The 12,432-nt window shown below is 34.0% G+C and overlaps 1 pseudogene; it reads right to left on the bottom strand.

The window, feature by feature from the left end:
- Window positions 1–293: 293 nt before the first annotated feature.
- On the bottom strand, window positions 294–4,172 carry LOC139859454 (temperature-induced lipocalin-1-like; annotated as a pseudogene).
- Between the last annotated feature and the right edge of the window lie 8,260 nt (window positions 4,173–12,432).

Below are 12,432 nucleotides of genomic sequence, written 5' to 3'. Positions count from 1 at the left end.
GATAATCATGTTTTATAACTTGGTCTTAGAAAAATGCGATACTTGATATAGAGTATATTATACGAAAATTGAACACTTTCACTCATAGCATCAGAATCAGAATTTACGAAAAATCGTTTACAAATGTAATAATAAAAGAACTATAGAACACCAACATTTATATTTATATTAACGTATAGTAGTAAGCAAACTTCATATCATAAACTATAAATAAATAAATATCCATTACAATTACAAATAAACACCAAAATTAAAAACTTCTTGTACTGAGATCATCTCTCATTTTTCAACATCTATTTGCCAAAAATAGATTTCAACCACCAAACCACTTTAATATCCGCCGACACATCTTCAACCATCTTCGATGGATTTGTATGTCCAGTTTTCTTCAGTTTGATGATTGTCATACCCTTCTTCCTTAGCCTTCTCAACCAACTTATTATAAATCTCATCATCAAGTTCACTCTTCCTGCTCAAAATCTACACAAAACAGATAAGAACCCAAAATTAAACTACAAATCAAACTACATATTAAGAAAAATAATTTAAACACAAAAAATAAAAAGCATACCCATAATTATCTTCTGGAAGGCTGACCGATAATCATCATTTAATAACAAAACCCACTAATCACCAGTAACATGAATGATCAGCAAAAAAGGTGACACATAAAATTTAACCTTCAATTTAGCTTCATTACTTTTGGGATCAGTTTTATAAGCCGCCCCTTCAATGTAACCTCTCTTACCATCACTCCTAGTTTCATTTAAATCATTAACAATTCCATTTCTTTCAAAGTTCTAGTAGCCCTTGTGTTCAAACCATTTTTGGGTTCTAATCTTGACGGGAATGAAGCAATTTCATACCATGTTACTGAACTCAAAAATGACTTATTTTTTGATGGTATACCTAAGGTGCATTGACAAAAGGAATCATTAAACAACAAATTAGTACCTACTATATCTTTCATCATCTTCCGTTCTTTCGTATCAAAGTCATTATATCATGGTTAATCTTTAGCAACTATCTTTAATAATCCAAGTAGACGTGTATCAACTCGCTGCATATAATTCAAAGAAAGATCGATAATGAACTAAAAAGTCAATAATCACACTTGTTTCTTGTTTACAGAATGTTTACCGACCATTGCTCGCAAATACAGTCAGATAATAATTCTTTTGATTAAAAGAAACTACATATATACGAAATATCATATGTGAAGATTGACATATATAACATTGTCCATCACCTTCACCACCATCATAATCATAATCAGACGTAATGTAAAAAATTATATGCAGAATCAAATCATTATCGATCCCCCGAACCCTATTTTCAGATTAAAATACAGATACATAAACGCAACAAATGCTATTTTCACTCTGATAGCTTTTATAATCACATCTACTACTTTGTTTATAGGATTCAAAAGCAACAAATGCCCCAAAAAGCACTATAAGGTTAACACAACCCCTTCTAACGCAAACTGGAATTTTTTTTGTTTTAACATGTTCCTAACATGATCCGTCCACCCATATTGTCACATTTTAGATTATGGCATTGCCCTTTTAACCAACCAGCCTATCATTTCATCCCATAATATAAATGAATAAAAAATGAATACCTGCTTGGAAAAGACAATTGTCACATCTAGATAGGCAAACATTGGGTATCGATGCACCTCTATGGTGCACATGCTTCTGGGCAGTGAGTGCCACAACCCAGAACATAGCTCATCTTTCTTGGATATTCGCCAAGAATGTAGTCAATCTGCACGGTAAAAAACATATAATAGTATTGCTATAGGTGGCAAGACGGGCGGGTTGGATAACATATAAAAACAGGCTGTTGTGACCCGAATTGACATATTAACAATATTGTTAATGTTAATTTAATAATCAAATTTTTTTAGCTAATGTTTTTTATTTTAATTTGAGATTTTGACCTGTAAAACAAAACTCATATTGACCTAATTATAAGTAAATGGGCATGATGCAATTCATTTACACGTCTAGCTAGGTTTATACATATCTGAGACTCCGCATATTTATATAGCTCATTGGTTGAGTAGAAGTTAGGCGCACAACCAGCCAGGAGTGTCAGTAGCATCTAGATAGTCACTATAAATTCGGTTTAAAATGTTAGGGCAAATCATCCCAGTTCCCACGTAACTACGTAAGTCATCCTAAATTGGGTTTAAAAACTATAACATAATTATATCAAACCGATCAGAAATTCAGAATCATGATGTTATCTGTTGAAAAATTTAACTGGGCATACGTGTTCTTCCAAGCTTGCATTCCAAGCATAGGAAACTGTACAAATTAGTATTCTTCATCTTTTCCTGTAAAGAACCACTCAAAAAATCCTCACACTAAACTTGATGAAATGTATTTAGCAAATCTTTTCACTTGTTTCTTTAAAAAATTTCAAGTGTTATTTCTTTTGAGATTAGTATGTACAGATTTCTTTTCTTGTAAAGAACCCACTGACTTATTTAAGGGTTTTCTAATAACAGAAAAGAGAGATAGTGCAAGCATCACTAGAATACTATCGTATGGTTGTAACATAATAAATTTGTACCTTTATTTGTTCAAGGTTCAAGTAAAATGATAAATTCATGAGAGGCTTAGCCAAGCAGTGCAGCTGACTATCTCTTGACTCGCCTACAAACAATACCAAAACATTAAGCATTATAAGGGTTGTATGTTTGGTTACCCATATCAGTTAGTGTTCCTATAACATGAAATAAATTTGTGAATAGTAAAAGAATACGTTAATTGGCTAAAATTTAGGCTAAATAAGTGACATGATTGTTGAGTTTTTTAATTAAGTTGGCGAATTCGCGGGAATGCACGCAAAAAACTTCTATTAAAAATCTTATGTCAAGCATTGTAATCAAATTTATACGAACTACAATTTTGATTTCGACCTACCTGTAAAGAACCACTGAAAAATATCCTCACAAAAAAGTTGTTGAATAGTATTTAGCACATCCGTTCACTTGTTTCCTTAACAAAATTTCAAGAATTATTTCTTTTAAGATTAGTATGTACATATGCTAAAGTGCTAAACACAGATTAAAAGTACTCAATTACTTTGCCATATAGTGTAAGCATCACTAAAATACCATGATATGCTTGTAAGATAATAAATTCGTACCTTTAGCTATTTAAGGTTCAACTGAAACAATAAATTCATGAGAGTCCTTTGCCAAGAAGCAGCTGACCATTTCCTGGCTCGGCTTCACATAATACCAAAACATTAAGCATTATAAGGGTTGTTTGTTTGGATACCCATATCAGTTGGTGTTTCTATAGCTTAATATCATTTTGTGAAACACATTAACATTATTCCAAGTTATAACTAAATACTAATAAAGGATTTATAGTATAAAGATACAAACCCATATTAAGGATTCCTAACTATACCACTAGTTGGTTTGATTAAAGTGTGTGCGAACATGACAAACCATCTTTATTTTTACACCAAAATGCAATGATCAACTTACCTTCATTTGAGAACTGTAATAGGTCCATTGGTTAATTGGGTTAACATTGGGCAAAATGAGAGAGGACTTTCTTTTTTTCCCTACTTAATGGTCGGAGGTCCTCTTGAAAGCAATTTCTTTAGAACTTAAACGCCAATAATAATTTAGTAACTATATACTTACCGACTGAAGAAGTAGTAAGGCCCCATTCCCGTGTATGCGCCGTTATTTAGCCACAGATATTTCAAAACGGAGACGACATGGAAAGACTTATGTGAGAAGATGAATGCAACAACTTAATAGATATGTCATAACTTGTCCTGAAAAAGTAAGTAGAGGCATTCATTTCCTTACATTCAGTAAATCATATTATCACACCACTGGTATTCATATGATTTACTTGAGGTAAAGTTCGAATCCCATTGCTCAATGATTTAAGCGTGTTAATAATAAAAAAAATGTAAAAATCAATATCAGTACCGACCACGACTCGGTTTAGCTAAAACTATTCTAACAGTCAAATTGTAACACACATAGCACCTTTTATGTTGTACTATTTTTGCTTTTTTTTTTAAACTAAGAGGTTGAAAAATTCACCAATTACTTTACCTGTTTCAGCCGCCCATATTGTCACCTGTGATATTATAACAGCCATGATGAAACTGCCGTTAGAATTATTCATAGTCTTAGTTCCTTTCAAGGTCATCATAGTAATTACAATAATAATTATTTCAACTTCATGTAGGAAAGCATATTCAGACTCATTGAGGATGATCTGATCTAGGTTATTCAATGTTACATAACCACGTCAACATCTACCCCACCCCCCAATTAGAATCCTTAATCAATGATTCTATGTTGCCTAAACAAATGAACCATATTTGCTATTGAGAGTATAGGACACATCACTGAAAAAGAAATCTTAATTTCTAAAATTATTACGGTAGTATCTTTAAGCAAAACCTTCTGAATTTACAGACTACTCCAAGAATATATGGTGTGACTGTTCAAATACAAAATTCAAAACTCAAACCATAGTTAGTCAATAAATAATTACTACTTATGCGGAGATGAAAAATAAGCAGATAGATTGGGTGAAGGACCAAAACAACATTGTATGACCCGTTAGCGATCAAACACAATCAAATAAACCCATTCTCCAAAATGCTATAATATTGTCACTATAATCATTACTTAGTCATATATATACCAAAAATACAACACAATAAGCTAAAATTATGAAGACAGTGCAGGTGCGTTATTTGATTTTAGACCGTGTGTTTTTGGTGTGAAAATTAAGGTTTTTGTTTCCTGCAGTTTGAGTTCGAACGTGATTGAATGAGATTGTGAACAATCCCTATTTTCTTTGTTTCATCCCGTATTTTTTTAATTGTATGGGTATTTTAGTCTTTTTATTATTAATCTTGAAGATTATGAGGTCATAATTATTTTTAATGGTGGAGATTTAGTGATAACTTATGAATCAATGGCTAGGATTGATTGTTTGATTTTTAGATGACTTATTTTTGTGTTTATTATTATATATAGTGTAGATGTAGATGTAGATGTAGATGTAGATGAGGTTTTTTTAGTAGAAGGAGTTTATAACTTCAAATTACGGAGTATAACATTAACGGTGGTTCATGGAACCGCTGTTACTGATTTTCACCACGAGGCTGAGGACAAGTGTATTTTATGGCTAATTAAGATTACTCTATTACCCTTTTTCTTGTAAATACATTCGTCATTCGTAGCATTGTACTACTTTTAACGCGTATTGAACTACGAAAATTACTTTAGCTGGTTTGACCTTGTTTAACACGGAGTACTTCATAATTGCATCTCAGTCTGTTAATTGTAATTTTGACTCCAAGTGAGTGCTTACATGTTTAATTTTTCGAAAAACAAATTTGATCCATGGTTATATGCCACTCGGCAATCTTTGGGTCTATATGAATGGGTCATGCCGACTTACTATTTTATTTTATAAATTTATCAGTGCAAAGTTCATTTGTACATCACAAATACTGTATATTGGTAGATCTATTAACATTGTTATTCATTAGCCATCCACATGATATTATTATAAAGTTGAAGGTCATGGTCACTTCTTACAATCATTCAGAGGAAACTTCATAATATTGCACCCAAAGAAAACTCCTGAAGGAACCTGTTAGATATGAGCAAACCTACCATTTGCAAGGAAATGACTTCATAATCAATTGCAAAATAAATTGCATTATGAAATCTTCAATCTGAGGCTCAAAATAAAGACCTCTCGGACTCTCAAGAATGGGTGGTAACCACTCAGCTAAATAGAGATTTCAGATCATTTATAGTTTTCCCCTTTAGGCAAAGTAATTTTGTGTGGCTCTACTTGTTCATTAAAAAGCATTCCAAATTCGAAAACATTTAGTGACACGTTATATGCTGACATTAATATTCATGTGACCGACTATAAGACCACTCCTTATGATTAAACTTTTCTCTTCTACGTTAGTGTCTGATCAGTTCCACCCGTCTCACTATCCTTTTATCAACTCATAACTAAACACCACGTATCTTTTACTAAACAATAACCATTGATATACCACAAAATATATATGCACACTATTGATTAGGGATTTCATTTGCCAAAATACTAATTGCTATTCTTCTCATATCCGTGTAAAGATTTCGTGAATCTTGACATCAATTCGATCGAGATACTTTATAGAGAAGTATTGAAATTAAAAATGATGTTTCGTGGAGGGAGTAAAACTTTATAGGGAGTGGTCTAAGACCACTTCTAACGTGCGTCTTCGACTAATATTTTGAGCTAATACGCAGTAGCACGACGTGTTGGTGGCTTCGAGTAATGGTGTGCTGCATCTTGGCACTTGAAGGTGTTGAAGCGTGTTGTCGAGGAGCCTCTAGTGAAAGACCCCATGAGAACGAATCTATATTCATAGAGATCGCGAAAGTGCACCATAACGTCTATGAGATGACCACTTTGCTGAGGAGCTTAGGTATCCTCCAGATAGGTTTAAAAGACGTTTTAGGATGCGTAGTCAATTATTTCTACTTATCGTACAAGGTATTTTTGATTCCTCTATTGATCTTTTAGCTGAGCATTTTGAACCTTTTTAACAAATTAGACGCACTTGGTCGTCTTGATTTTAACACCTTTTAAAAGTGCACATCCGCAATGTGCTGATTGGCATACGATGCGACGGCTAATGTTTGACGAGTACTTGCAAATGGGCGAGAAAACGTCACCCCTGTGTTTAAACAACTTTTTTAAGCATGTGATAGATTTGTATAACTAAGAGTATTTGAGAAAACCAACAACACAAGATATTGAGTACGTAACACATGAAATAAAACATGGTTTTAGGGGGATGTTTGGAAGCATCAATTTCATGCACTGGGAATGTAAGAATTGTCCGACTGCATGGAAATGTCAATTCACTAGTGGTCATAAAAAACATATGACGATCATACTTGAGGCTATTACTTCATATGACATGTGGATATGACACAAGTTTCTTGGTGTTGTAGGTTCCAACATCGTATTAATTTTACAACCATTCACTATTGTTTGATTGTATCAAGGAAGACACTCATCCACCCGCACCATTCACTGTAAATGGTCATAACTACACGTACGGTTATTATCTCGCTGATGGTATTTATTCTAATTTGGCTACTCTTATCAAGGCATTTACATCCTTCGGGTATTGCCACGCGCAAAGTTTAAATGGTTTCAGGAAAGTGCACGAAAGGATGTCGAGCGCACCGTCGTTGTTCTTCAAGGTAGATTTCATATTTTAAGGATGACTCGATGATCTTACAAAGTAAACATAATGTTCAGAATCTCATATACATGTGTATTGTTACACAAGATGATACATGAGGATAACTGTTACGGTATAAGTTTGCTTGAAGAATGGATGCTTTCCATGCCAGATAACTAGCCTAACTTTGTTAGAAATCGAAGAAGGGATCATCCAAATAGGGATATGGAAAGACGCGGCAGGGATGTGACTGATCAACTACGAGAAGACCTAACCGGTTACATCTGGAATCTTACTCTAAATTTTCGATACACTAATAATTAGTTTTTTTAAATTAATTTATTTGTCAATTTTTAGTACTTTTTAAAATGAATGTAATATATTTGTAATCCTTTCTAATTTTAACGAGGATGAAAAATCGTGCTTCGTTGCGGGGTTGTTTTTTCTTCGTTTAACGGTTAGTTAATTGAACGTTTAATAAAAAGTTAACGGTCGGATAACTAAACGATAAAAAACGAAAGGAAAAAAGGAAGTAAAAGAAAGTTATAAAAAAAACTTCGGTGCGGGGTGCTTTTTTGGGTTAACGATAGGTTAATTTAAGATTAAGAAAACGGGTAATGGTCGATTAACAAAACGTTCTAATTATCGATTTACTAAAATACCACTAAAGCTGGGTATTACGTTTATGTTATTGTGAGTAGTACTTTCTCACTATAAATAATACTAGTATACTAAGTATTAATTTTATTAGGCTTACAAAGAGCAACGCAATTTTACTAATTATGGAGATCTACGTATTAAAATGTATCAAGGCTATCAGGCTATGTTTAGTGTGTGATTATTTAGATATTGTAACCATATTTTAGTGGGGTCAGGATACGTGTGTAGTTGGGGTATGAGGAGGATGTGGCCTTCTCTCAGCCATGTCTATATATTATTAAAAAATGGCAGGGGCACACTACTAGATGTTCTTTTGTTTCTTACTTTTAGATTATTTGTAAATTAATTAATTGATTATATTTGTTGAGAGCTTAACCTGTATAATGGTTGATTTTGAATTAGGTTTCCTGCACACACAGTACTTACTACCTTAGATTTGAGAGATAGAACTTCTCCGAGAGCTGATAAATCAGCCTATTTAACCTTCTTTTTTACCCTATAGTAGAGAAATGACATAGCTTTTATATTTGTAGACAGTGGCGGATCCAGGAAAAATTTTCACCGGGGGCGAATTTTTTTTAAAACGTGAGGATTTTTTTTTTGACAAAATATAGAGGTTTTTGGGCAAAATATAGAGTTTTTTGAGCAAAATTTAGAGGTTTTTGAGCAAAATACGAAGGTTTTGGGGCAAAATATGGAGGTTTTGGGGCAAAATATGAAGGATTTGGGGCAAAAAAAATATTCCACCGGGGCGAAATCGAAAAATCGAAAAAATTTGCACTAAAATTTCGAAATCCACCGGGGGCGGGCGCCCCCCCTCTACTACACTAAATCCGCCTCTGTTTGTAGAGGGATTGCGTATTATTATTATTGTAACGAAACAATAATAATACTCAAGTTAAAGCACCATGTAAATATCACTAGTCATTAAATTTATCCCATCCTACGATTAACATAGTTAGACTCTTTTTAATGGTGATGGGGTGATGGAGTGTGATGGGGTTTTTGTGGGGTACAGTGCTGATGTGTCAAAGGTGATGGGGGTGATTGGGTGATGGAGTTTGTAATGGTAGACGTGATGGGGTGTGATGGGGGGTTGTTGGTACCACATTTTATTTTATATTTTTCATTTTTTGTTAAGTTTTTATATTATACCGTATTTAGTTTTAATTTATTATTTATTTTAAAATATTTTTTGGTTAAGTTATTATAGTTTGTATGAATTTTGTAAAATCATACAAAGTCTAAGGGCATAAAATGTAACTTTCTTTATTTTATCTCCAATTTGCAGCAGATCTAGATATGGATTCGACCTCTTCTTCTTCATATGAGAACATCTACATCTTCTTCATCAATAAACATACGGTACCACAATACACTCAATAAACTAAAAATTAAAATATAAACATATGGAACAAAGGAGGTGGCTATTTGTTATTGGTTGTGAGCTTTAAACACGTCATTTCTCTGCCTGTGAAGCAACCATCACGCCGGTAGTTTTTTGCTCCGATCACGCCGCGTTACGGCGCCACCATGGCGTGATGGTGGTAATTTTCAGGCCATAGCGCTGCGTTAAAAAGAGTCTTAGAACATAGTTAGAACACAAGGTGTCGACAAGTCAGCGTTTTGCAAAACAGACTTTTAGACTTTGAAATCGACGGTCCCTCGACACCCCTTCAGTGTTGATTTTATATTTTTCGTCGTAAAGAAATGGATGTTGGAAATCAAAGGTTTTTGTTTATATTCTATTTTCTTATTGGTCCACATTGTATTCTTTTCTCATAAACAAAGTAGAAGGTTTTCTCTGTTCACGTTATCCGGGAGGGCGGGTAATCCGACCCCATACTCTGAAGTACGCAGCCAGCAGGATTACTCCCTGGCTGTCTCCAACCCTTCCTCGACTACCACTAAATATTCGTCCCAGACGAAAATCGAACCTGAGACCTCTTGCAAGGAACTCAGAGCTCCAGCCACTGGGCTATCTAGTGCTTTCTCTCATCAAAACTTTGAAAAATGAACAACGGAACACTCCTTCACTTAATTAATTTCAAAGTCCTTTGTAGACTTTGAGATTAACGCCGAAATAGACCAGCATGACACCTCGCGCTCTTAGGAGAAAAAATCGTGTATACAATCCCAAAACATTTTAAATGGGAAGTGATTTGTATACTAATAAAATTTTATTCTTACACCATCAAAAGTGGTTATGAGGATTGTATAGTATAACATTATATTACATGTTTAGTGGTGTACGTATCATCCTATCATAAATGGGTCCGGTGGGTAGTTTTGCCAAAGTTTTTAGGTCTTTACGTAATACAAGAAACGTAATAATAAATTAATAAAATTAGAATGGGTCTGATAAGTCAACATTTATAAAGTCCACTAAAAGATAATGACTTTAAGACGTATTATAATCGGGTGTGCTAGAGTGCATTTGTCAGGAGCACACCACCCACACGCCAGTAGTGAGGCGTGTTGGTGGCACATGAGGTTGACGTCCTGCTTCCGTCACGAGAATAATTGTTTGGCATGTAGACCACGTGGCCAAATCTTATTGGTCCTTTTTTAAATACTTTTTATACCCCTTTAACACATAACTTTTAACAATATTCTAAGACATCGCTCAATACGTCACTAATTACATTCCAGCCACCAACAGGTTAAAAAAATCCTCTACTGCTACAAGTGGTTTAACAAATTGAAGATGTCTGTTAGTTTTATTTTTACGCTCACCGCCTAAATTTATTATTATAAGCATATTATGATGTTATACATTTCTGATATATATATATATATATATATATATATATATATATATATATATTTATATTTATATTTTTTCCCGAAATTTTTGAATTTTTTTTCTTCCAAAGAATAGGTGCATATGGTAGGTGAATGTGCATTAGTATGTAAGTTCTCTAGGTTCTCTCCCATCTTTAGTTCTCTCTGGATCCTTTATATATATATATATATATATATATATATATATATATATATATATATATATATATATATATATATATATATATATACACACACACACTAGGTTTTTGAGCCCGTGTGTTGCACGGGTGTGTAAAAATCGTGCAAAAAGTGTAATTTGTAGTTTATATTGGTATGTAAATAGCGATACTAAAAAACAGGAAAAGTATAATAATTATTTAAGACCCGTGGTGTTGACAAATTTTATAAATTCTTTTGAGTTTAAGAGCCCGTGGTGTTGATAAATTTTCAAAATTCCTTTTGAGTTTAAGAGTCCGCAGTGTTGACGAATTTTAAAAGTTCTTTTGAGTTTAAGAGCCAGTGGTGTTGATAAATTTTGATAATTCCTTTTGAGTTTAAGAGTTCGTAGTGTTGACGAATTTTTGTAAGACCCGTTTATTCGTACGATGTATATATGAAGAGCACGTACGACGTATAACGAATATGTATATATATAAAGGGCGTACGATGGGCTTAACGAGATAATATTCGAGTTGTGACGCGTAATAGAAGTGTTTGGGTGTTAGAACGGAGAATATAAGTGTATAGGTATATATGTATGGAATATATGTATGAGGTGAAACAAGTATATATATGTTGTATATATGAATATAGAGTACGAGAGTGATCGAAGGGTTGTTATACATGTTCTAGAGTGTATGTACGTTGCACGAATGAAGAGTTCGAAGCGTGTACGAGAGGAAGGATTATAGTACGAGAAAAGGTGGCAAAATGGCTGTTGGGTCGCGGCGCGGAGGAAGAAGGCGCGGCACGGCATATAGCTGTTTTCACAAACAGTCGCTCGATAAAAACAACTTCAGACCACGCTGATGGTCGCGGCTCGGAGAAAGAAGGCCGCGGCGCGGCGCTTTTGGGTGACTGGTTCCGGATTTCGCAATTTTAAAGGGAAAGTGGGGGCATTTTGGTCTTTTTGCGTATGGGACAGATTATATCCCCAAATCTGGTCCATTCATTTCATTTTCTTATTTTCTTTTTCTTTTTCTTCTCCATTTTCTCTCATATCCTTCAAAACCCCAATTGATTCAAAGTGTGATTTGGAAGGGAAGAAGCGGGATTCAATCTTTGGAGCAAGAAGAAACGTTGTTCTCCTCGTTCTTAGCTATAAGTTGATACTAGCGGTAAGCTCTAACTCCGAATTTCGTTTTCGTGTTCATCATCTAAATTTAGGGCTTTTGATTGTATGTTCATAAATGGAACCCCACTAGTTGTTAATGGAAGATGATAACTAGGATTCGGGTTTAAAGGTGTTGAAGGTGGGTTTTGGTTTGGTAAACTAATTAACCAAGTTTAATGCTTACAAACGAGTGTAATCACTAGTATTTAGTGATTATTGAGGTATTGGAAGCCATTAGTGTTCATGTGGTTGACTAATTTTGAATAGAGTCAAAATTAGGGTTTGATGATGATTGTGCCCGATTGTCGATTTAGTTGAGTTTATAAACTTAAATAGAGTTAAGTTAAAGTATAAACTTGTGTTGATGGTGTTTTGGAGTCAAAACT

The sequence above is a fragment of the Rutidosis leptorrhynchoides genome, chromosome 7 (assembly GCF_046630445.1).
Source record: "Rutidosis leptorrhynchoides isolate AG116_Rl617_1_P2 chromosome 7, CSIRO_AGI_Rlap_v1, whole genome shotgun sequence".
In the NCBI taxonomy this organism is placed as follows: Eukaryota; Viridiplantae; Streptophyta; class Magnoliopsida; order Asterales; family Asteraceae; genus Rutidosis; species Rutidosis leptorrhynchoides.
The sequence above is the reverse complement of the archived record's forward strand: the minus strand, read 5'-3'. Positions and strand labels throughout refer to the sequence as shown.